Source organism: Chiloscyllium plagiosum, chromosome 23 (genome assembly GCF_004010195.1).
Source record: "Chiloscyllium plagiosum isolate BGI_BamShark_2017 chromosome 23, ASM401019v2, whole genome shotgun sequence".
Lineage (NCBI taxonomy): Eukaryota > Metazoa > Chordata > Chondrichthyes > Orectolobiformes > Hemiscylliidae > Chiloscyllium > Chiloscyllium plagiosum.
Window position 1 is genome coordinate 50,290,466 of NC_057732.1, and position 4,780 is coordinate 50,295,245.

The 4,780-nt window shown below is 45.4% G+C and overlaps 1 protein-coding gene across 2 annotated transcripts in view; it reads left to right on the plus strand.

Moving 5' to 3' along the window:
• Positions 1-2,860: 2,860 nt before the first annotated feature.
• The window catches only part of prkcq (protein kinase C, theta), a 173,946-nt gene continuing 172,026 nt past the window's right edge, over positions 2,861-4,780 (plus strand). Inside the window, exon 1 of one of the 2 annotated variants that reach the window (XM_043714126.1) lies at positions 2,861-2,926. The gene's annotated coding sequence lies outside the window, so the exon portion shown is untranslated. The remainder of the gene's footprint in view (positions 2,927-4,780) is intronic. The other variant, XM_043714132.1, reaches the window with a different exon arrangement.

Genomic DNA, 4,780 nt, shown 5'->3' on the forward strand with positions numbered 1-4,780 from the left:
TGCTCCTACCTCAGTGTGAGAAGGCTTTAAGTCCTTCCTATTCTGGAGTGTGCCAAGACAGGTTTGTGTTCAAGGTTCCCGATGTGGTTTGCAGCTCACTGTCAGTGTTCTGAACTTCAGGCCAGGTGAGAGTCCCAGCAGGGTGCTGTATATTTGTTCAGAGATGTCATTACACACCTCAGGAGCAGGTGGGACTTGACCCTGAGTCTCCTGACCCAGAGGTGGGGGCATTAACGCTGGTCCCTGAAAAGCTTCCAGCACTGAACTATACCTGAACAGGTTAATAACTGGTGGATTGCTACTGATATGCTGTCAGTTGTGTAAGATGAGATTAGATTCCCTATAGTGTGGAAACAGGCCCTTCGGCCCAACCAGTCCACACCGACCCTCCGCAAGGGTAACTCACCCAGACCCATTTCCCTCTGACGAATGCGCCTAACACTATGGGTAATTTAGCATGGCCAATTCACCTGACCCGCACATCTTTGGAGAACCAGTCCACACCGACCCTCCGCAAGGGTAACTCACCCAGACCCATTTCCCTCTGACGAATGCACCTAACACTATGGGTAATTTAGCATGGCCAATTGACCTGACCCGCACATCTTTGGAGTGTGGGAGGAAACCGGAGCACCCAGAGGAAACCCACGCAGACACGGGGAGAATGTGCAAACTCCACACAGAGAGTCACCTGAGGCTGGAATCAAACCTGGGACCCTGGTACTGTGGATAACCACTGAGCCACCGTGCCGTATAGGTATGACTTATCATGTGAGATTCTGAGTGATGGGCCTGAATATGGTAGGTCTAACAAACAATGAATGGCTGAGAATCCTGTGATTGTATTCAGTAGAGTTTAGAAGGTTGAGGGAAGATCTAATAGAAACTTACAAGGTAATGCATGGCTTAGAAAGGGTGGACGGTGGGAATTTGTTTCCGTCAGGCAGGGAGACTAGGGGCCGTGGGCACAGCCTTAGAATTAGAGGGGGTCAATTTAGAACAGCAATGAGGAGACATTTCTTCAGCCAGAGAGTGGTGGGCATGTGGAATTCATTGCCATGAGCGCAGTGGAGGCCGGGACGTTAAATGTCTTCAAGGCAGAGATTGATAAATTCTTAATCTCGCAAGGAATTAAGGGATACAGGGAGAGTGCGGGTAAGTGGAGTTGAAATGCCCATCAGCCATGATTAAATGGCAGAGTGGACTCGATGGGCCGAATGGCCTTACTTCAACTCCTATTTCTTATGGTCTTATAATTTCATTGGGTGAAAACCTATCTCCTACCCCCACCCTCAATCCCACATTATCACTTCTCTTACCCAGTATTTTCTGTAAACTAAGTAACAATGTCATTAAAGGTAAGATGGGAGGATTGGGGTTGCACCTACCCGTGCCTTTTCTGTGCAGCATGTGCAGTAGTTACCCTGGAAAGTTACCTGAGATGGAGCTGGTACTCTCTTGTGGGATTCAGCAGCTCCTGAAATCAGGGAAGGAAACTGAAAGATACTCACCCCAAGTGTTTACTGATGAGCGGCTTGAGCTTTCATGGTGTGGAGCTGACTATATACGCGGGGCTCAGACCTCATTTCCCCTTCTGACTTATCACTTCCAACATTCAGGCTGATGACCATCTGTCTCAATCCAGTTTCACCCCAAATACCCGAACCTTCCACCGGGTGAGCTTCTGTTCAAACAGCGGAAAATAAAGACACACTTTCTGAGTGACAAACTAAGGTCACATTTTCCAATCACAGGTTTTCAGCTACAGCCGAAGTTTCCGATTTTATCAAAACCACGCGCTGTAACCCCATTCCTTTTTAAATATGCAAAGCGATACTAAACGTTATGCAGATAATCGCGGGGAATCTCCAGAAACTGGGATGCCTTTAGCTGATGGATATTTCAAATCTTAGTCAATTTTTCTTCTAAAATCCACCCAGCATTGACTCTGTGAGAATGAAAAAAAAAATAGCAGTTCAGCAGCTGACGCGAGTATTTCTGTCTGGTGAGTGAACGTGTTATTTTAAAGGTATATTCATAGGACAGTGGTTTCAATGTTAACAACTATGGTCGAGACGGGAGTGTAACTATCCTTCCTGACTTTTTTTCCTCTTGAATCAGGAACATTAAGTAAATCTATTTCCCACTGTTGAGATTCACCAGCTGTCAATAAATCAGGACTGGGCTTGTATTATGTACTTTTTTAGGGCGGCTCATTCACTTTTCAAAGTGTATCCACCTCCCCCGCTGAAATGTATTGTTTGATTTATTTCACTCTCCCCCTTGCAGTGTGTGTGGGGGTAGGGGGTGGGGGCGTGTTATGTGTTTTGTCGACCGCATATATTCCATTCAAACAACTCGCTTACAAAACTCACTCCTCCACACTCCTCCACGTCTCAAACTGTGCCACCGAGTTTGAGATAATTCGGTCCCGGGAACTGCCCCAATCATTACGTGGAAAACGGTATTTATCTGCGTGTAACATTTGGAGTCTACCCTCGTTTACTGGTTGAGGGAATCCCATTTTTCCTTTCAGCTGTAGGGAAGGGGAAATTGCAGCGTGAGGTGTTCAGGCAAAATTGAGATGTTGCTGGGTAGTTTCTGTCAGATGACATTACGTGACAGAGACAGAGAGTTCGCTGTGCGTGTCTCGGTGTCGATTTCAAACCAGTTGCCAAGTGAAAGTAACAGCCTCCCTTTTGACTGACATTCTCTTGTCCAATTAAACATAGCCCCTGGTTTTCCTCCGCCCACATAGTGTTTGAGAGACCAATCAGTATCGCCTATGGGTGGGGTTTCTGCTCTTGGCTACATTCCTGATCAGACACATGTCTTTGTCACATTTGACTGGTTTACAACTCAATACTCAGTGCATTCTCTGCAGATCTCCACAAGCGGCACCTCAACCGCCTCTCTCCTTTCACTGGTGAGTCTCCCCACCAGAATTTGTCGTTTAAAGACTGTTTTTTTTTGCTGCCACTAGATCTGTTCTTGAAAATTCTCCACTTATAATTTATTGTCGTTGTTTAAAGATTACTTTCTGAAGAACAGGCACACCAGACTCAAATTATTTTTTTCTGCATTGACGCTGTCAGACCTGCTGAGTTTATTTCAAGCATCCGCAGTATTTTGTCTTTACTAAGGTTTATTTCTGCTGGAGCGAGAGTTAATCTACTTTAAGGGAAGAGTTTGTTTTCCTTAAAGAAGCACAAATCTAGACTTTAAAAATGTATTCCCCCCCAGCCGTGAGATGATATGCTAAACTCTGGATTGTTTCCCATTCCCATTGATGTGCGTGTGATTGGGATCCGTTCTGCACTAGTTCAGAAGCCTGCTACAATCTGGGAAGTAATCGCTGTGACATTCCGAGTATTCACAGAATGATGCTGAGAGTGAAGCAGATGCTGACGATGTATATTCCAGTCCCGGGTAACAAAGCATGGACTTGTGTGTGTTCCTGAACTTCATCCCCTTTTGTTGCCATGAGGGGGAAAGTACAGCAGTCTCCTTCTGGGTCTGCAAGCTCCTTATTTCTTTGACGGCAGAATCATGTTTGTTAAGCAACCGGATGTCAGAGGTTTCCTTTGTCTGGATTGTGTTCTGTAAAATTCCTGATGCGGTTGCAATGGAACCACCTTAATGACATCTGTGAGCAGTCAGTGAGAACCCGTCCTGCTACTCCTTACAATGGACTGGCCGACAAAGTGTTCGCCCCAAACTTAGTGTTGTTGTTGATTCCACATTCATACCATAAATACCCCCCATTTAATTCGTGCATGGTCACAGGACAGCTTTTGTGGCACAGTGATAGTGTCCCTGCCTCTGAGCCAGGTGGTCTGGGTTCAACTCCCACCTACTCCCTAACATCTCTGAACAGATTGATTAAAATATCTGCAGGATTATATATCTGTATGTGTGTGACAGGCAGTTTTATATCATTGACTGAAATATTCAAAAGGGATATTGACGTAGTGTTTAACCAAGAGACACAATGTCATGTTGTAAGGAGTGCATGATGTGAACAGCACTCTCCTACCTTGAAACTGCCTTTAGAAATTATTTTTTGTTCTCTTGTGGGACATGGGCATCACTGGCTGGGTCAGGATTTATTGCCCGTCCCCATTTTGCTCTTGAGAAGGTGGTGGTGAGCTGCCTTCTTGAACCACTTCAGTCTATGTGCTTTAGGGTGACCCCCAATATCATTGGGGAGGAAGCTCCAGAATTTTGACCCAGTGACAGTGAAGAAATGGTTGGTGGATGGCTTGGGGGGGAACTTGCAGGGGATGATGTTCCCATGTATCTGCTGCCCTTGTCCTTCTAGATGGAAGTGGTTGTTGGTTTGGAAGGTGCTGTCTAAGGATCTTTGTGAAATTATCGAGAGTTGGCAGAATTGGAGGGAGCACTGTCACTCATGGTTTTTCTCCTGTCTAATGTATTTAAAAAAACAAGCTTTTTAACTGAAGACTGTGACCTTTTAATAAAGTCTCATCCAGGTTTCCCTTCGTGACACATAGAGTGATAGTCATAGAGTCATAAAGATGTACACCATGGAAACAGACCCTTCAGTCCAACCCGTCCATGCCAATCAGATATCCCAACCCAATCTAGTCCCACCTGCCAGTACTTGGCCCATATCTCTCCAAACCCTTCCTATTCAAATAACCATCCAGATGCCTTTTAAATCTTGCAATTGTACCAGCCTCCACCACTTCCTCTGGCAGCTCATTCCATACAAATACCACCCTCTGTGTGAAAAAGTTGCCCCTTAGGTCTCTTTTAT